At 36.1% G+C, this 21,536-nt stretch overlaps 1 protein-coding gene across 6 annotated transcripts in view; it reads left to right on the forward strand.

Moving 5' to 3' along the window:
* Positions 1-488: 488 nt before the first annotated feature.
* Positions 489-21,536, forward strand: part of PTPN4 (protein tyrosine phosphatase non-receptor type 4) — a 102,343-nt gene continuing 81,295 nt past the window's right edge. For all 6 annotated transcript variants that reach the window (XR_014490874.1, XR_014490875.1, XM_083349846.1 and 3 more), the window contains exon 1: positions 489-538. The gene's annotated coding sequence lies outside the window, so the exon portion shown is untranslated. The remainder of the gene's footprint in view (positions 539-21,536) is intronic.

A 21,536-nucleotide genomic window follows, 5' to 3' on the forward strand; every position in this document is an offset into this window, starting at 1 on the left:
GGAAGAAACCCTCCTTGGGGTGGGTGGGTGGGGTGAGACGGGGGTGCTTTCCCCTCAGGGAGGCGACGGCTGAACCTTCCTTTGCCCCTTTCTCGCTCGGTTTCCCCTGCGGCTGGGGAGGCGGGAAGACTCGGTCGCCTTCCGCGTCTCCCCTCTCTCTCTCTCTCTCTCTCTCTCTCTCTCTCTCTCTCTCTCCTCTCTCTCTCTCTCTCTCTCCCTCATCCTCGCCTTTTCTGCTTGCAGTAGGAATGTGGGGGGGCCTCGAGTTGAGAGCGGGGCGCTCGGGGCAACGGCTGCTGGAGACCCCCCTTCCTTTCGGCCTGCTGTCGCGTGGGGACCCAAGGACTACATTGAACTGAGCGAGGAAGGGCTTGAACTCGCCCTTTTTTTTTTTTTTGGGAGGGGGGTGTGTGTAAATACACACACACACACACACACACCTTCCTTTTTTTTTTTTTTTTACTTTGCCTTTCGGCTTTCGAGTTGGTTTGTGGCTTCGTTTATCGTTCTCGGGAAGGACGAGGCTCGTTTTATGAAGGTAAGGAAATCTCTGCCTCTCTTTTAAAAAAAAAAAGAAACTTGCCAGGTTAACGTGCGAAACACCCACCCCCCTCCCCGAACACCCCCCACCCCCTTTCTCCTACAGCTCCAAATATTATTACGTCGTTCTCCGTACAGTAAAGCAGCGTTTCCCAACCTTAGGAACTTGAAGATGCGTGGACTTCAACTCCCAGAATTCCCCAGCCAGCATAGCTGGCTGGGGAATTCTGGGAGTTGAAGTCCACGCATCTTCAAGTTCCTAAGGTTGGGAAACGCTGCAGTAAAGGTAGAGAGGCAAAGCAAAATTGCCGCTTCGCTCTCCCCGGGGATTGTCCGGGTCTTGAGTGTGAATTGTGGGCTGACCCCAACCGTATTGCAAGCGTGTGTGACAACGCTCAGAAGGGTGCGCGGGGTTGAGCGATGGTTGTTGGAGTCGCCGGATCGACGTTGTCTCGCGTTGGGTTGGAACAATTGTGAATTTCCTGAATAAATGCAACGTCTCCTGAAAAGGAAACCTTGTCAGATTAGCCGAATTGCTCCAGAAGCAGTTGAAGAGGCGGTTTAGAATTAAGGCTGGTGTCTTGCTTGCGAAAGACAGCAAAAGATCCCAAAGATTATTATTGTTTTTTTCCTTTCCTTCTTATTTTGTGAAGCCGTGCTCCAAGTAATAGCAATAAGAGAGGGACGTATTCGGAATGTATTCGTTTCGAAAATCCAAAGGCTTGAGGGAGAATGGCTGTCCTGAAGCGTGCAGTGTTGCGTTGCGTCCTATTATATTAGCCGAAGAAGCAGCAGGATTACGTTATTCTTTAGAGGGAGTGAAGAAACGACGAAATTAGGTTGCCTGAAGGCATGCTGGGGTCCCCAGTGGAATTACTTAGTTGCAGAGATAAAGGTATTGGAAAATAAGTAGCAAAGGCATGGGAATGGTTCATAATATAAAAGCTTAATGTATTTTTCAGGAGTGAAATTGAAATAGATGAAATGTTACGTTTAAAAAAATTGAAACAGCCTGCTAGCCTTTACCTTTTAGAGCATGTTTTCTATATCTGCTCTTGAGAGTTAAAAATGAAACTAGAGTTATATTACTTTACCTGTTCAAGAGATGCATATATATTTATATAGTGAATTGCATCTGTCAGGATTTGGTGTGGCAATATCACAATCTCAGAGCAGCCGCTTCTGTCGCTGCATAGGTAATGTAGCATGGTAAAATGTTGATAAATCATAAAGATGTTTTTATGAAGACCCTTTGCAATTTGTTTTACAAGTCTGAAGTAAACCTTTAGGAAGAGTAAAATATAATACTCTAAAGGAGTGCCTTGTGTAAAACTGCCTTTTTACCTTTTCTCGTAGGAAAAAAAAATGCATTAAGCCAGAAGCTGAGGTTCAAAATGCCATTCAGAAAAACAGAAAGAAATAGTGACAGTGTGCAACTTTAAAGTATGAAAAGAGTTTTTAAATTTTAAGATTAAATTACATCACTCTACTGATAGATTAACTTATTTATGGTTTATGTATTAGTGTAGAAAATTGTTTCTTGTTTATCAAAATTCCAATGCATCTGGATTCTTTCTGTGTCTAGGTTACATACTTTGCTGAATGTACTCCATGCTGATGTCACCTGCAGAGAAAAAAAATGATTATAAGTTGGCTATAATTTTAAATTTATATATTGCTAATATCAAAACAATATAATACTGATGTGAAAGTAATAGTTATTTGTAAATTAGTATAATTAGTATAAATTAAATTAGTATAATTAGAACTTTAGAAACTTAAAATAGTGAAACAGTTTAACTTTTATCAGTTTTCTGGTTTTTGAAAATGCAAACTATACATTGCATGTATTACCTGAAAACCAAATACAGTAATTATATGTGTTTTATCTTCATACTTTAGTTTATAATCTTTGTATTAGCTAAGAAAGCAGTATATTTGTACTTTGAGATATTTTATACTAGGAAATCAATAAATGATACCCATCAAATGTTTTGGACCACAGTTCTTAAAATCTGGCCATATTTGGATATAGCTGATGGAGGTTGTATTCCCCTCAAATAGAAAGCACATGAAGTTATTTACTGCAATTTAGTTCACCAGTTTTTATAATAAAAATTAACATTGGTATGTGATTAAATTTATTAGTATAATAAGCACATTATATAAAGATATGCTTATGTTTGTTTATTTGTTTGTTTTTTATCCCACCTTTATTACTTTATAAGTAACTCAAGGTGGTGAACATTTATAATACACCTTCCTTCTCTTATTTTCCCCAACAACAACCCTTTGAGATGTGTTGGGGTGAGAATAAATGACTGGCCCAATGTTATCCAGTTTCATGCCTAAGGCAGAATTAGAACTCACAGTCTTAACCACTATATCAAACTGCTATTTATTAGCGCTATCATAATATTTGCTAGGCTATGCACAGATCTGGATTCAAAATGTACAGTGTGTCTCAATACATGCAATAGGCATGCAAGAAGCAGCTGTTGGAAACACCTTAAAGCAGGGGTCCCCAACCCCCCCGTCCATGGACCAGTACCAGTCTGTGGCATGCCAACAACCGGTCTGAACAAACCATGCACTTTGCAGTCAATGGAAAAACTTTTCTCCACAGAACCGGTCCATGATGCCCCAAAGGTTGGGGACCTCTGCCTTAAAGCAGTTGTGTCTTTTCCTGGGCTCATGCAATTGCTTTCTTCAGCTGCAGACAAACCCAGAAAAAGACATTGGTTTAAAATGCTTCTGAACATGCTACCTGTGAATTAATGGATACCCTGAATTGTATTTTTCTTTTTGAATTCTGGACACTGTGCAACTCTTACACTTGTATTCTTTTTAATTTTATATTTAATAAGATTTTTTTCTCAATACATTTTATGGAATAAATTCAAAGTATACATTGTACAGTCATTTTAATGATAAAACATTTAGGATGTTTCATTGGAAGCCACATTACAAGTTGTCTGCTTTGGAGGAAGTCACTTAGTTAAATGATGCTTTTTGAATGATCTCAGTGAGTGGCAACAATTTTGCTGTCCTTGGGTGATCTTGGAAGCTAAGCAAAGTTGACTCTTAATATGTGGATGGGTGCTCTTTGGGAATTTCACAGCTGATGGCAAGATTGAGAATTTTAAAAAAAAATCTTAGAAGAAGGAATGATAGATCACTTCCATAAAGTTGCCAAGAAAACTGCATGGATGCAGTTACAAGAGTGGAGCTTGACTTAATAATGTATTCTACTTGTTTTAAATCTTGATTTCATTTGGCTTAAAGGTTCTATTGGCATGTCACACAATTAATATTTATGAAAGATTTGTTGTACAAATGTATTGTCATGTTCTCCTTTTATTGAAGACATACCATAAACATTGAAATTAGACCTTTTGATGTTTTGTTAAGAATCAGGGATATATTCAGTTCAATTAAAAATGATCCACATGTGCAAACAAGTTTCTCTGCATCCTGTTATATAGTATGGGTTATCACATCTGCTTAATTAAGTGGTTGTGATGATCTGTTATCTTGTTACTCTGTTAGTCTGCTTGGTTGTCTCCTGTACTAGAGCTGGAAAATGTAACAGCAAAAACCATTGGATTAGATGAAATGGGAGGTGTTAGTGTCAGGTTACCTGTTTATATGGATTAAGCTGAAGGCAAAGAGAAGAGAACTACTTCATTTTTATGATAATGAGTCAATGAAAAGGCATGGAAATGAACTGCTTACTTTTATCTTGTGAATTTAGGCTACTCTCACTACAAGATTAATGGTGATAAGTATTTGTTTAAAGAATGCTATGGATTTAAAGCCAAATTGAAGACTTTTTAGATAAATATTGCTAGTAACAAGCAATTTTATTTGCAATTTAATTGGGGTTCAATCTTTTCTAACTTGTAGTTTTGGGAGAAAAAAAATTCTTTAAAGTTATTCTGCAATTATCTATTTTTTGAAAGGCAAAGTATGCATTTGTATTTTGTATATATCTCTTTTTACATCTATGCTTTTGGGACTACAGTACTCAAATCATGTGATGCTGCAAAATATAGATGGATTATACTGAATAACAAAAAACTGTTTTCCCTTTCCTAGTTCCCATTTCTTTTATTTTAGAGATTCAGGCAAAAAACTTTAATCATCACTGTGTGTGTGTGGCTCAATACATAATTTACTACCTTGAAAAATCTAAATATGACAGTGTCTTCTTATTTGGTATGTTGACCTGGATATATTTCAAAAAGATACTGCAAGGATTAAATATTATTTTTTCCAGTTGCAAAAACTCTTCAGGGTTTATTTGGGTTGCATCCTGTCCCCAATTATTGTAGAGTTCTTAAGATTGTGAGTAGGTGATATGTTGCCTGCATTACATTAAAACTGGACTACAAAAGACCTGTTTCACACAACTAGACCTTCAGACCACTTTCTCAGAAAATGGCATATCATCGTGTCTTCCCATGTTGCTTGTTACTTGCTCATTAACTCACGAGAAAAGAATAAAAGAAAATGAAAACATCTTTGTGTATAATATTGCATTAATGGTTGAGTTATACTGGTAACACTATTTTGAATTGGGTTGAAATTTGGAGTAAATGAATGTGTTTAATATTTTTGCCATCTAAAGTCTTATTGACTTATGTAGATTTAAATACTTGAACCTGCAAACAAAATTGCTTTTCATAATATGCAGGGCTTTTTTTCTCATAGAACGCTCAGAACGGAGTTCTGGCACCTTTTTTGGATGGAACCTTGTAGGGTAGGCAAGGTGGATTGTATGACATGTGTGAGTTCCGGCACCTTTTTCTTTTACAAAAAAAGCACTGATAATATGTATTCATTGGACATTGTTTTAGCATTTAGGTATATAGATTCTGAATACATATGACATGATTTGTTTCTTTTGCTGCCTGAACCAAAAAGAAAAGAGGAAACCTTCTTGCTCAAACATTGAAACAAGTAACATTGGAAAGTACTACTCCAGTTATATTTGGTATGCATCCTCTGCATAGGAGAAAGCTAGCAGTCTGCTTCTGCTCTAAACATGTAATAATCACCACAAATGTATCTTGTATACAAGGAAGCCAGATCTTGCTGCAAGTTCCTATTATAGTGGCAAGCCAATAAATGGAATTGCCACACCTAAACTCAATTAAACCTAATTATAAAGTGCTGGGTTTGTTTTTTTTTATTTTATACACATTGAATCCAATAATAATGCTCCTCATACCATTGAATTTTTCTTACAGTTGCTATGGTCTTGTTTTCTGGTAACTTGGGGTCAAGACATTCTGTAGTCCCTCTGAGCTTCTGGAAATTATTCTGTGCTATGTTGAAGGGATTTGGCCTTTTTGTAGCTTTCTAGAATGCCCCCATAAGACTTTGTTTTAAATAATTTTTAGTTGTTGATTTTTTTATTTCTAAGTTTAATGTATCTAATATTAACTTTGGTCTTATGATTTTTATTGTATACTACAGAATAACTTTGATACATACTGTACAGGTAGACCACAACTGAGCCCAAAATTTCTGTTGCAAAAGAGTTGTTGAGTTTTGCCCCATTTGTGACCTTTCTTGCCACAGTTGGTAAGTGAATCGCTGCAGTTGATAAGTTAGCAACACAGTTGTCAAATGAATCTGACTTCCCTATTGACTTTGCTTGTTAGAAGTTGCAAAAGGTGATCACATGGCCCTGGGAGATTGCAACCCTCATAAACATGAACCAATTGCCAAGTTTCCAAATTTTAATCACATGACCATGGGGATGCTGGAGTGGTTATAAGTGTGAAAAACAGTCATATGTTACTTTTTTCAGTGCCATTGTAACTTTGAATGGTCATTAAATGACTGGTTGTAAGCCAAGGACTATCTGTAGTATATTTCATTTAACAATCATGTATAATTTATTCAATTCTTGGATTTTTCCTTGGTAGCAATGCATCCTTGTCTTTTTTTCAACGGGAAACTTCCTGATCTTTTGATCTACAATTATACTCCATGTGCAGTTAACATTAAGATATATATATATGATCACACTTACAAAAACATTGTAAACATCTATTTTTTGTCCCAGTACAGAGAAATTATGTTCCTCTTTTTCTATTAAGCTGCTGTTTTATATGCTGGTTGGGGAATAATATAGTTAATGGGAATGGTATAAAGAGAAACATGGAGGATTTAGTCCTCTTCAGTAATGTCTGTTTCATTGATGTTGCTGGATAATTAAATTTTCCTTCTAATGATCCCATTTTATTTTACTCTTTTGCTGCTGTGTTGGGATTACTAATAGCACTGAGATAAAAACAAAAATCCTTTATGGATTGCATGAATCCTTGACCATCCTTTTGCTTATAACAAAATCCAGAGAAACTGTTTTAATGTCACAACTATCACTAATAGTGGGCTATTGAAAAGGACTTGCTATTAAAATTTATCTTGCTATTTATCTTGCTATTAAAATTTATTGAAATTTATTGAAAAGAAGGCAAGTTTCCCTTCTGATGGGGGAGGCTTTGGGGAAATTTGATCTTGAATTACTGAGATGAATTATTGCAAAGTTATGAATGCTATGATAAGAAATGGTTAAGAAAAATGGTTGTGTCTGGCATTAGCAGATGCTGTTACAATATTGAAAAGTAGCAGTCTAGAAGGCTGTGTATATATTGAACTTAATAGTACAATACATACATTTAAGGATGATTTGTTAAAAGAAGGCATCTATAAATATGTTCCTAAATATTACTGATTTGGGTTCCTTGTTTTATCTTGGGTCCTTTTATTTTCAAATTGACTAATCATAAGCTTTCAGTATGACTGACTGTGCCACCTATTATCCATACTATAAACATTAGTGAACAAGCAAATCTTTCTTTGGAGTCTAACAACTGTTCTTTCTTTTGTGCCATGTGCATTCTGGTACCATCACTGCTTGTAAAGTAATAAAAAGCCACCAATCATACTGCTTTTAACTAAACAGCTATAACATAATTATGTATAGAAGATTAGTGTTGCAAGTAGGCAAATGGACACCAGGGTATAACAGGGAATGGTAAGGGTAAGAAAATATAACTAAGGGTCAGTTGTTTTATGAGATTGGCAGCTATATAAATTTGAATAATAAAAAAACAAAACCTTTGGCTCATAATCCAGCTGTCTCTTGACTGAATTTGACGATATTATAGCTGAAGTAGTGTTTTCTGAAATGCTAATCAAGTCTCATTGATTCCAGTGGGAATTGGTCAATATGAATAGCAGATTTAATGTGCCAAGACTGTATGTCTCAATAACTCTTAGCAGGTTTAAAGAAGTTATATTATATATATATATATATATATATATATATATATATATATATATATATATATATATATATATATATTATTTGATTGATTTAAAAATTATTACTGAATTAAAATATTAAAATGTGAAAAAATGCTTTCAGAAATTAAATATACAACAGAACTGAGTGTCAGTGTTTAGAAGTGTGCAGTGTTTGGCTCCAAAGTAGGAAAGATACTTCAGATTTGATGTTGGCCCACCTGCTGTACCTGTCTATGGATCTCAAAAAAAAAAAAGAACTCTCTTTTCTGGACTCATTTGGTAGCTATTTCGTTGCATAAAAATCCATATTTTGAGTTGAAGAGACACCTAATAGCTTATTGTAGAACAATTTTCCATACAATGCAGGTAGTTACAACCATCAGTTTAGTGACTGAGGTTACAAAGGCACTGGAAAAACTATGACTGTTTTTCACACTTTTTCACTCATTTCAGCATTCCCAAGATCATGTGATCAGAATTTGGACACTTGGCAACTGGCATGTATTTATGATAATTGCACTGTCGGGTCATGTGATCATCATTTGTAATCTTCCCAGCTGGCTTCCAACAAGTAAAGTCAATGGGAGAAACCAGATTTGCATGATTCACTTAACAGCTGTGGCAAAAACGTTGTAAAATGGGGCAAAAGTCACCTAACTGTTTTGCTTAGCAATAGAAATTTTGGACTCAATGGGGGTCATAAATTGAGGACTTCCTGTAGTGTAATCTATCTAAGTGTTCCTCATTACATATCATGTTAACGATAAAGGAATACAATACTACATTACAATAGTTAATAATGCTTTGGGTGAATTTTTTTTCTGTTGACATTCAGTGTCATTATGTGATTCCTCTTTTTATAAACTCAGGAATGCGGAAGATACAGTACAGTATTTCATAGCTCTTGAATTTCAACCTAGAGCAGCTTAGCCAGCAGTTCTTCATTTGTACGATGCTCCAACTCATTGACTAGTTCACACATTACGTTAAGCCTTAGTGTGGCTTATTGTATTATGTAAGTCCAACCAATTGTATTTTATTTGACAAGCAATTTTACAATAAATAATAGCTTTTAAGAGACCAGTCACTGGATTTAGTCCAGACCTATGGGTGATTTTTTTCCCCCAGTGGGATACTTTAAGTCAAAGAAGAGGGGTAAACAATTTTAGTTTGAAAAGTTGCTCTGAAAAATTGCTCCAGAGATGTGGGGATTTATTCTAGGACCTTTTACATCATATACATTGAATAAGACTACAGCTTTTTGTCAGCCTCAGTTGGAACAAACAAAACACCTGATATGCACATCTCCTCAAATGCTTTTCATGGGACTGTACAAGGATGTCAAGAGGGTTCAATTGCCCTCTCCCCAATAAAGAACAATCCTCAGATTCCTAGTTTATATTTTAACATCAAAGCCATTCAAGAAACCATTATATGAGGCACACCTCAAAATTATGACACAATATTTCTTCAGAATCAAATGTGGAAAAACTCCTTCTGTTCCCATGTTAATTTCTCAATAGCCCTTGCTTTTGGTAAGCTTTAAGGGTGGAGATGTGAATGGCAATTCTGAAAGGTAAATGTTCCTGTTCTTACATTTAAAACAACCCCAATCCTCTGAAAAGACAGAAATTGTTCTGAAAGGAAAAAAAAACAGTTTGGGGAGGGAAGGGTTAAAGGTGGGAATGCAATAATGACTTCCAAAATCCACCTGTTTCCATTTTCACCCATGACTCCCCTGCCTACCAAAAAAGAGGTAAAGCATTTTTGGCCATTCTTGCTGATAGTATCACGAAAAATGCCTAATAGTTTATTAAGACTGTTTATTTCATGGAATATAACGGATAGTAATAAGATGTATCAACTAAAAGAATGGGCAAGTGTGGATAAATGGTGGGATATTCTAAAAGTACAAGTACATGCTGTTTGTAATAGCTTTGTCTCTTCTGATGAAAGTTTTACTAATATGCTTGCTGATGATTTAAAATCTTTGGTGGCACAATGCCTTTCCGCTTATATATGAATTACCAGGTTCCCTAGCAAGATGCTGAACCAGTGGAAAAAAGTGGTTGCAAGGCATGGTATAAAATTTTATAACCCAAATGTAAATACTCTCATACATTTATTCTTAAGCACTATGTTACTCAACCATGTTTTCTTTCTTGTCTTGGCTTCCGTGTGCAGTGAAAGAATTTTATCCATTTTGCTGGTTTTCTAATGCTTATGGATATCTGGCAGACAAAAGAGGTAGAATGCATTAAAGCACTAAGAATTGGCATTTGTTATATTGTGCACAGTAATTTTGCCCAAGTTAAAAAACTCATCTTAGGGCTGAAGATCCCATTCAGCTTCAACACAATGTAATACATCTAACTTTGTTTCTAATGTCAGACAGATCCTTTTCGTTTTGGACAAAATGTTGATGGTCGGTTTAAACCCGTGGTGGCGAACCTATGGCATGGGTGCCAAAGGTGGCATGCAGAGCCCTCTCTGTGGGCACGCATGCCGTCGGCCCAGCCCTAGGCCTTCAGCTGGGTTTTATAAAACCTTTTCGCTATAGGCCTCCGCCTCCATGTGCAAAAAAAAAAAGGTTCAATCAATTTCAACTTCTCGCGGGGGAAAAAAGATCTCGCAAAGTTGGAATTGATTGATTGAATTTTTTAGTCCCGCCCAGTCTGCTGTTACCACTGCAGCCATGCCCACCCAATGGACCATGGCCACCCAATTGGCCACCCGCTTCTGGCACCCGATGATACATAAGTGGGTTTTGGGTTGCAGTTTGGGCACTCGGTCTCTAAAAGGTTTGCCATCACTGGTTTAAACCCATAATAAAAGTACCAACTATTGCAGGTTTGGAAGTTGGAGACAGGATGCCCAACAGGAATAACCACGTAGCACAAGGGTAAATGTATGAGTAAAGACAAAGAGGTTTTGGCAGGAAAATATTTGAGTGTTTTTAATGGGGAGAAATCTTGGCATGTTTCCAAACTTTTTGTTATAAATTAACTAGTACAAATTGCATAGTAGCAAATTCTTAGGTGAAAACTATCAATTGCTTAAAGTGACAGAATATTTTAAGTTTTACAAATGTTTACCCTTCATATCATCTGTTTATTTTTCATTTTTAGGTATGGAAAATTGTATAGCATTTCTTCAAGCTGAGGCTGGTTTGATGTTTACGTTTAGTTATGAAGATTGCCTACACTGGACTGTAGTCATTAACAATAGATTGCCTTATTTTGAAGTTGCTCTTGTCTTCTTGTAAGTGTGTGTGAGAGAAAATTGTTATTGTTGAGGGGGAATTCAAGTCTATACCATCTTTTGTGCTGAATGGGGTTTCATTGCCCGAAACCAACCCTGTGCATAATCTGGGGTCGTCCTGGACTGAAAAAAGCAGGTGTCAGTCATGGCTAGAAGGGCCTTTAATTATGCCACCAGTTGTATCCATTCCTATATCATGGGGCCCTGCTCTCTGTCACTGATGCCATGGGCTCCTCCCAATTGACTTATTGCAATGCTCTTTACATGGGACTGCCCTTGAGGAATATACAAAAATTTCAGCTACTGCAAAATGTAGCAACACAAGCAGTTATGCATGTTTCTGGTAGAACATATGTTACATCTCTACTACATGAGCTACATTGTTACCAGCTTGTTTCTGGGTCTAATGCAAGGTGTTGGTGTTGACTTGTAAAGGTCTGCATAGCATGGGACCAGTTTATGTGAGGGACCATTGTGCCTGATTTCATCTGCTTGTCCCACCATATCCAACTGAGTGTTACGGGTTCAGTTGCCTATGCAGTTACAGTCACGTGAAAAAGAAAATGCACCCTCATTGAGTTCTATGGTTTTATATATCAGGACATAGTAAAAATCAGGGTGGATTTAATTTAAATCAAGTCAATTTAAATCATGATTTAAATCACTAGTAAAAAGGTTTGATTTAAATCAACTCGATTTAAATCATAATTTTTAAAGAGCAGCTGTCATCTCTGTCCCACAGTGGCTTCTCCTCTTACCCTCTGCTGTCTCACCAACAGTCCCATTCACTTTAATGGATGGCTGGTGATGTGGCAGTGACACAACAAGGTGAGGGACGTGGCGGGCAGCAGGTGAGTGGATGCCCTTTAACAGGTGCTGCCATGATGGATCTAAAATGACAGGTGCTTTTTAAATGTAAGGAATCATTCTTGCTAGTAGTTAGAATCTTTAATATTATTATTTGCAAACAAAATGAAAGTTTCCTATTTAGAATAATAAGCTGTCAGATTAGTAAAGCAGCGAAATCAGAATTGATTTTAGGTTAATAGGTTAATCACACATACAGTGTTTCCCTGAAAATTAGATCTACCCCGAAAATAAGACCTACCCTGATTTTTGAGTTGGGCCTTCCTCATTCTCTGTTCTCTCCAGTGGTGGTGACAGAGGGCTGGCTGTAGGAGGCAGCACGGGAGGCTTGCGCTTCCCGGTCATGGCACAAGCCACAGGAGAGTTGGTGGAGGAGGATGTGGCGGCTGCCGCCAGACAGACAATCTATGGGACAAAGTGCAAAGAAAACTCCTCCAGTGGCGCACAGCAGCAGCAGAGCCTTTCATCATCACTTCTCCCTGACTCCGAAATGCGGAGGGGGACTGAGCCTACCCCACCCATCCTCCATAGCATGGTAGTCCAGCTCGAGAGGGGAGTGAAAGGGTAGGTCACTGAGCAAGGAATGGCCTGGCTGGTGGGGCCCTGAAGTAACCGGGGCCCGTAGGGTACCTCCACCACCTCTCCCACCTGCCTCACCTTGTGGGAGCAGTGCAATGTGCTGTGCAGCCTCCTTCCCTGAGCGGCCGCAGCAGAAGTGGGCCGGCAGCCACAGAGGCACCTGCTGGACAGGCTGTTGGTACCGCCATCACAAAAAATATAAGACATCTCCCCCAAAATAAGACCTAATGCCTCTTTTGGAGGCCAAAATAATATAAGACCAGGTCTTACTTTGGAGAAAACATGATAGTTGGAGAACTACTCAAATTCTTTTGTTTAATTAAAACCCTTAGAGCCTGGTCCAGATGCATTTTTCTTCAAACAATCATACAGTTTGTAGCGTACATAGATTTGCAAAACAATGGGATAAAAATATTCCTGAATTTTGTTTTATGATTTGTCTCATGGTTACTGTGAAATTGTGTGAATGCATCAATGCAGTGCATGTTAGCTCAGCTTGCAAACTCATTCATTGAATGAGTTTACCAAAAATGTAAATATTGCAGAATATACAGCAGGGGTCTTCAAACTTGTGGACTTCAACTCCCAGAATTCCTCAGCTAGCATGCCTGGCTACGGAATTCTGGGAGTTGAAGTCTTCAAGTCTTAAAAGGGCCAAGTTTGAAGACCCCTAATAGATAGCCTCATGCCACATAACTAAGCTCCATTTCATGCTGAATTAACTAAATCATTAATGTATCTTAAATAGAAAACTATATTTAGATAGATTTTTATTCGAAAAGCATTTTATTAAAGTAAATTTTATAAAAATTAAAAAAATTCAATTTAAATAAAAAAAATCCAATTCAAATAAGAGAAATATGACTTTTTTATTTATTTTTTTAAAAAAATTGATTATTATCCACCCTGGTAAAAATCACCTGGTACTTAGAGTTCTTAAAAGTAGGTAAATACAACCTCAGGTGAACAGCAACACATGGCCTTATGCATCAAATGTGCCTTTGCTGTGGTACCCACATTGCAGAATATTCTCCCCCTGGTATGAGGATGGATACATCTCTTCTGAAGGTGGCTCAAGACCTGGTTCCCAAAAGGCCTAGGGACCTCAAGGACAGGTGAACAAGTGAGGTGGCTCCATTATTATTAACATCCCTTTGTTTACTATTTGTTTTAGCCCTGTTTGTATTTTTTAAAATAATGTTGCTTTTAGATACTGTTTTGGTTTTGTTGTACACTGCCTATAATCCACCTGTTTGTAAGATATGGCTATATAAATTAGATAAATAAAGAAATAAGACAAAAGAACACAAATTGTAGAAAAGGAATTTAAAAATAGAGAAAATAGTGAATAGTTAAGAAAAAGATAAAAGATTATAAAGAAGTGGTTTTCAGTCTTTTTAATAGTGGTTACAAAAACGTGTGTTTTACCTCTCCTTCTAAAAATGCATCATAATTTCCTTCTTTCCATAATGTACCCTTTCAAATCATCAAACTCATAAATCACAAGTTCATTTTTTTTCTTTTTTCAACAAAAAGCCCATAAGGGATTTCCAGTTACTAATAAATGAAGTTATTGTCCTTTTTTCTAATCAAATTAGTCAATTTTGCCATCTCTGCTAATCTTCATCAGGCATTCCTCTGTTGTGGGTATTTCAGAGTCTTTCCATTTTTCTGAGTATGATAGTCTCACAGCAGTTATCATACACAAAAACAATACAACATCATTGTTTTCTAATTGTCTATCCATTAGTTCAAGCAAGAAAACTTATGCTTTCAGTTACATGTGATCTTTAAAATTTTTGATATTCTATGTATTTGAACCCCAAATTTCCTGGATTATTTTTTTTACAAATCCACCAGCCAAGATTAAATTATCATTTATGTTGTCCATATCTCCTGCATATATTTGAAGTACCTTTGTACATTCTGGATATTTTTTTGGGAATCATATACCAATGCTATATCATTTTATCAGCATTCTCTTTTATAACATAATTTTCAGTCAGTTCAACCACATATTCTGCCATTGTTCCCCCCCTATATTTTGTCCAAAATTGTTAATGCATTTTATCATATATCAGACTATATTTCTAATGTTATGTTAGGAGGAACCTAATTTATCTTAAAATTGTCTACATTTAGTTAAATTTTACAAAAGTAAATAAAAAGAATCAAATAAATAGTATTATACTTCATGCTTGTATACTTATTTTTTATGGATCCTGAAGATAACAGCAGAAATATGCAAATATAAATCAGTGTGTTCATACTTGAAATAATGTTATAAATCCAGGAAGACAGACTTGTGGGTCTGAGTGATCAACTTAAACTTGATCTTCAATAGCAACACTCAGCATACCAAGGGGAGTTCTAACAGCAATTTGCAACATGAAATGCAAGTCAACTGCTCACATAAAAAGACTGACATTTGTAGTGCATGTGCATATATATGCATGTTCCCTTTCTCTTATTATTTCTTTGTATATGAAAGCATGAGGAGTGCTCCGTTGGCATAGAATGGAGCACCTTGGTTGTCTTAATTCTTGCATAAAATTATTTTTAATTCATTTTTCAGCTAATTACAAACATTTAAAAATGATTAATATCTTGCATTTTCTCTCTAGAGTTCCTAGATCTGTGTATTGAGTAAAATAGAAGTTTTCAGTAATTCTCTCTTCCTAAAAAAAAACCAGGAATGTTCATTAATCACAGTATATGAAATGAACCCAATTTCTATTTGGGCTGAATTTTAATTGCCAAATTTTACTGAGATTCCAATAGCTTGAAAAATTGAAGCTTTATGTATTCATTGCTAATTAGAAAAGAAGAAACTTAACCTGCAATTTATTTTTATTTTAGAATGGGATGTCATGTATACATCTAGGACCAGTACAGGCAGTCCTCGACTTATGTCCACAATTGAGCCCAAAATTTTCATTGCTAAACAAGGCAGTTAAGTGAGTTTTGCCCTATTTTATGTCCTTTTTGCCATAGTTGTTAAGCAAATCACTGCCATTATTAAGTGAATTATGAGGTTGTTAAGTGAATCTGACTTCTCCCATTGACTTTGCTTGACTTTTAAATATTTAGAAAAAGTTGTTCTGATGCTGTGAGAGCAGGCTGGGAAGTTACAAATGGTGAACACAGGACCTCATGCAAGTGCAACTATCCTAAATACAAGCCAGTTACATGGTTGTAAATTGAGGATTACCTGTAATCTCTTTTGAGGGGATGAAATCTGCTTAGATTCACAGAAGAGTACAGGAATTTTGGAACTTTGCTCTTTAAATTCGGAGATTTTAGACACTGTGTTTTGAGACACTGTTACTTTTGAAGATGTGATTGCACCAACCAAATTTTAAACAATTAAGTGTAGTTAATTGGTCTCTAGCCAATATGCCCAGTAAAATTTGTTGGCTATCAGTTCAATAATTTAGAAGGCTTGTGTTTAGAAGGCTATGTTTAGGGTGAGACTTCAATAGGGAATTAATTAATTGAAATGGGGAAGATAGAATTTTAAAAGAATGGAAAGCTAGAATAAAGATTAGGAAGAAAAGGATACAATTAGGGAGCTAAGGCAAATTCACTTACAGTAATATGAAACAGTGGAAACGTGTATGCAAAAAAATAAAAAAATGATAGATTTATTAGATATGTGCCCTAAACCACTGACTTCAGAAGATTTCTGATAAGTTCTTTCTTGTAACTGAAGATAGACATATTGATCATCTCTATTTTAAATAAAGTCGATTTATGAAATTACTAAAAGCCATAATTAATTTTCAGATATTGGAAAGGATTGTTAGATGTATTACTCAGTATAAAAAATGGAAATAGCTAGGTATGGTAAAGATCTCTTCCCCCCCCCCACCTCCCTCCAGGGCTTTACAGAACTCACAGTTATAGTGTTGCTAGTTAAGAAATATTATTGTATTCAAGAAAGAAGTAAAACAACAATTTATTGGATGTTGCTATTGTGAGATGTGTTTCTTATACCCGTTGCAGCCTTTTCTTCCTATATTTCTCACAAATTAACAGATTGTGTTGTACTTGGTGGCCTTGAAGTGAGAAGTTATTGAGTATTTACATAACTGCCAACTTTAGCATGAAATGTTGGCTCAGCTTCCCATAGGTAAAGATTCAGAACATAAATCCTGTCATGTAATACATGGTGGCATGTCTTCTTTCACACTGCATAATTAAATGGGGAAAAAGATGTTCAGACATTGCATAAATAAAGGAAACTGGATATCATTGTTTTCATAAAATCAATTTCTGCAAGTTTTCTCAGTAGCTGTTAATATCTTTTATAACTTAATACGTTTAAACCCAGGTGATCTTTATTTTGTTTTTTCTGAAAAATACAGAAGAGATATGTCTACGGTACTCAATTTTTGAAAGTCTTGGGGGTTCTTCATATTCCTGGAAAGGGATTTTACCTGTATTTAGCTCTCCAAAAGTTTTCAGTATTTTGTTATTCATTCTTCTTTTAGTCTCTTATCTTTTTAAACAAAAGAATGAAACACATGTTGTAACGTAAGTCAGTTTCACACACTTCTGTTTTATAAAATTACTATCTGCTACATAGGTATCATTAGGAAGCTAAAATCTTAACTAGGAGAGAAAGTGCATTTTCTAGGACTTTGGCTTTCTGTGAACTTTTCAGTGACTGTGAAGTTTATTTGTAGTAATAAATCCAAAATGTAAAGATTTAGTTCAGTTCCTCAATGTAAAAATCAGTATATATCCTACTAGACTTAAATATACTTAAGGTGCAATTCTGCTAATCATTTTAATTGCATGGCTTAAAGTTTACTTTCAGGTAAACAACACTAAATCAATAAGAAATTCTTCTGAGTACATATTTATGGAATGTAAATTTTGTAATTAACCTTTGGAACAACTTTTTCTTATTTGCCAAGAGGGGCAATGCAATATAAATGCTACTGATCTTTGTGCCTTTGCTATATTTTTGGCCGTTTTGAAGTAAATATGATTTTTAGTTATCCTAGTTTTTTTCTTACTGGAAGCTTTCTACTCATTATGGTATATGAATGAAGACAAAATGGGCTGTAATGATACCAGCTTGTTGTCATAGCAAGTTGATTATTCCTAGTTACATTTTTTATTAATTGGTTTGAATAAAATAGCGTAACTAATTGAGAGAAAGCTTATAATAGGAGAACAATACTTGAAAATACAGTATTTATATACTGTAAATACAAGCTCCCTTCATCCTGTGCGCTCCCACAGGGAGGGTCTCCTCAGGGTACCGCCGGTAAAAGATTGCCGGCGGACAATACCCAGGGGGAGGGCCTTCTCTGTGGGTGCGCCGGCCCTTTGGAACCAGCTGCCTGTAGAGCTTAGGACTGCCCCTGACCTTCGCTCATTCCGCCGGAACCTGAAGACCTGGCTCTTCGAGCTTTCTGGCCTGGACTGAGAGTATTAACTGGGGTTTTAATTGTATTTTAATTGTAATTGGGTTTTATTTCAAGGTTAGTGTAATCATTTTAATTGTTTTTAATTTTTGTAATTTGTTGCATTGTTTTTTAAAAAAAACTTGTGAACCGCCCTGAGTCCTACGGGAGAAGGGCGGTATATAAGTTATAAGTTTAAATAATTATATATATATATATATATATATATATATATATATATATATATATATATATATATATATATATATGTATTTATACTTGTAAATACAGTATTTTATAATATTTGTGTATTTGCATTTAATATAGAATGAAATGCTGCCTTATTTTCAAATAACTAGTATGTGCGTTTGTATACATACACACCTATCTGTGTATTCGTGTCTATATAAGAAAATTGCCCAAATCATACTTGCTACTATCTGCACTATATAATAACATTGTAATTAGTTTTATTCATTGACTATGTTGACTCTGCTATAATGCCGGTTAAAATAAATACCAGGATAAATTTCTGTGATATTAATGAATATTAATAGTACTAATAATGCAATTGTTTTAGACTAAGTGACATTTTGCTAGTGCTGCTGACCTTTCTTGACATTTGTTTGTTCTGTACACATGAAAATGTATTTTTTTAAGGTGGTGACCCTTGTGAGTGGTATTTGATGGGGCATAGGAAATTTGTTGTAAAAATGTTGTCTTTTAGCTCTTTTTACTTTAAAAGTTGGATATGGAATGTGTGTCTTGATAAGTGTTTATAGATTTGGTTAGAAATTTTTCAGTCTAAATATTTTATTGGATTCAAATTAAATGCATAATTATTTTAAAGCTTTCTATGGCTTTGGTAATGCTTACTTGATCATTTAAAAATGCACACATATATGGATTAAGTCTGTTCTATAAAATGTAGATTTATCTTTGTTATTATCCAGGCATATACCTAGCCCTTCAGGTATGTCAGCTGTTCTTGTATTGCGCTAAAATATTATGTGAGTCACATAATATAGCCACCCATATAAAGAACTCAACCAACCTGTTCTAAGGCACATATCTATTTTATAGAAATAAAGATGACAATATAATCTGTGCTATTTTTATTCATGTAAAGATGAAAAATCACCCTGGGTGATGGAGTTGGAACTTTTGATAAGAGTTGCATACTTCTGGACTTAGTTGATGTGTTATCTGGGAGTCCTTTTAGACTCATGGCTCTTACTTAGTCATGGCAGGCAGCAACTAGGGCCAGGGGAGCCTTTGCACAGATTCATCTTATGCATCAGTTGCACTCATTTCTGGAATAGAAAACTTTGCTTCTACCACTCATTCCTTAATCACTTTCTGACTGGATTATTGCAATGTGGTCTACATGGGGCTTGCATTGAACAACACTTGGAAACTTTAACTGTACCAAAAATACAGTACCGCGTCCAATTTTGGATGCTCCAGAGTTCCCGTGTACAATGCCTAAGCCACATTGGCTTCCAGTCTGCCTTAAAAGTGGCGTTGGTCACCTTTAAAACCCTTCATGGCACTTGACAGTTACTTACAGAATTTCCTGTCTTTGAGGTCTCTGCCTGTTCAACCACATCCCACAGGATAGGTATGCTCCCTCTATTAAACAGTATCATTCTGCAAGAATGAGCAGTTCCAGACTTGTGGAACAGCCTCCCCCTTGAGATTCAGAAGGCCTTGCCCTTGCAGGAGGCCGTTTAAGATCTGGTTTTTTCCTTAGATATTAGGACTTGGATGTTAGCCCCATATACAGGTAATTGTTGTATGATGGGTCAGTTTTTTCTTTATTTTTGTTTCAGTTTTTGTTTTTGTAAATGGGTTAGTAACTCAGAATTACTGGTTTAAAAGAGTGACCACATAACGTTTCTAAATGCAATAAACTAAATAATTATTTCCATATTGCTTAATAGTTGCAGTTCACTATGTTATAAATGGCTCTGTTGAAAGCATGCAGTTGCAGAATAAATAAAATTCAGATTTGGATTTAGTTCTTGTTAAATTTTTCCATGTAAAACAATAAAATTGAAATGGCTATAATTATCAGTAAATTAGTGGTATATTAAGTAACCTTATCTTATACTTTGAATGCCAGTAATTGTGTGTTATGGGCTGGATAAGATTTAATGCCAATAAATTCATTCTGGATTACCTGAACATATGTAGAATCATAGAAATCACACATGCTAATACTACTTTTATTATAAGATTAAAGTAACCAAATCTTGCCAGTCTGAATGTGCTTCCCCACCTTCATCCCGTTATACTGTATGTGTGAAGTGAGAAGTAGGGAGTTCTTAATGTGTTGTCATGGTTGCGATTTCCCCTGTTCCTCAAGGTTATTCCTTCTTACCATTATATTCCTTTGTGAGAACTTAGTACCCCTCCACTAATCACTGTCTCAAATACCTAAAATTAAAATCAGGTGCACCAGATTTGGTAGAACTTGATTAGAACATTATTAGAGAAGATCTGGGAGGAAGTTGTCTTGCTTAAACCTTAGGAATTTGGTTTGATTTGCTTTTTCTTGCCGAAGTGTGAAGTATCACCATGTCTAGAGATCGAAATAATTCTCTGTGATCTACAGAAAGAAGGCAAAATATTAGATGCATGTAAAGCTGGAAAAGAATGTTAAAAAGATCTCCAGACAATTGGACATCACCTTCCAGAAAATCATCTACAAGCAGGGAAGATTTCAAACACCCACCAATTTGCCCAGGGCAGATTATCTCAGCAAGTTCAGCCTGACAGCAGAATGCAAGAGGCTGAGAGAAAGAAGTCTCTGAGAACTCCAGAAATTAACCAGGCAACCTAAGGTAGCTCTCACCACAGTAGAAGTCAAAATGAAGTGCTTCTCCTGCCTTGGCTGTGCTCGCTTCAAACTCCCAGCTCCTGCCTATCTCCCACCCCATCTCTGCCCTTCTGACCGCCCCGAACACCACTGCCCACAGCTGATCATCGCTGTCCTTCTCCTCCTGACAATATTTTCAAGAAGATAGCTATTACATTGTACATTGCCCAGAGCCCTTCTCTGAGGGAGATAGTTGGTAAAGAAATATGAAATATAAATAAAATTCTAGAGTAAAATAAACAAGCAAGGAAAATGGACTAAGAAACAGGTAACAATCTAGACTTGCTGATTTATTTCTGGAACAATTTCTATTATGTCTCATGTCCTGTGTTATGAGAATTATAGTCAGGACGCCACATTTCTTACCCTTCAGCTGGAACATAGTTCTGGTAATCTAAATACTGTACCTGACCTTTTAATGGAACACTGGAGAAGTTCAAAGATAAAATCTTCCTTTCCCATCTTCTCCACCTTCAAACCAGTTCATGCACAGATATGTTATGTAATCCTATTACTAAAATCTGTTCCTATTACTAAAACTCAAATACTTTGGCCACCTAATGAGAAGGACTCACTGGAGAAGAGCCTAATGCTGGGAAAGATTGAGGGCAATAGAAGAAGGGGACGACAGAGAATGAGATGGCTGGATGGAGTTACTGAAGCAGGAG

Source organism: Vipera ursinii (genome assembly GCF_947247035.1).
Source record: "Vipera ursinii genome assembly, chromosome: 1".
In the NCBI taxonomy this organism is placed as follows: domain Eukaryota; kingdom Metazoa; phylum Chordata; class Lepidosauria; order Squamata; family Viperidae; genus Vipera; species Vipera ursinii.